Raw genomic sequence first — 673 nt, forward strand, 5'->3', positions numbered from 1 at the left:
GATATTAAAGATCTTGCTGATGTCATTAAAGAATTAACATCAGATCAACACTTGCCCTGTTCTGTATGGCACAGACTGGGTCTACAGTTAGGATTATATGATCCTAGACTAGTGGATATAGACAAGAAGAATAGAGGAGATCCAGAGGAATGTTTTCATGCTTGTATGTCTGCCTGGTTAAGAGGAGAAGATGGAGTGAGAGAGAAAGGAGGTCCCAGTTGGTCATCATTAGCTACAGCACTGGACACAATAGACCAAAAGTCTATTGCTAGTTACATTAGAAATAAATATTGTTAAGTATAATAACTTGATAACTTCACAAGTTTGATTGCTTTTTTATTTTTGTCTATTAATTTTTTGTTTAAAATTTATAATAATAATAATAATAATTAAAAATGGAATGAAAAATATAAAATATACACACTCAAATTTAAAAATAACGTTTTAATCATTAATGGGTGGAGCTCCTAGTATTGTGGAATAGGTCCTACTTCTATCATTGATAGGATGAGGTGATGACTGATTGGTCAGTGATGACATCATCACTGGATACCAGTCCTTAGTAACGCACTCATAACATTCAGGAATACAAGTATAGTTCCACTAAAAGACAAATGGAATGGACTTTATAAATAATGATTATGTTTATATATGTACGTGTACATGTAAATGT

This window comes from Amphimedon queenslandica, unplaced genomic scaffold (assembly GCF_000090795.2).
Source record: "Amphimedon queenslandica unplaced genomic scaffold, v1.1 AMPQUscaffold_12958, whole genome shotgun sequence".
Lineage (NCBI taxonomy): Eukaryota > Metazoa > Porifera > Demospongiae > Haplosclerida > Niphatidae > Amphimedon > Amphimedon queenslandica.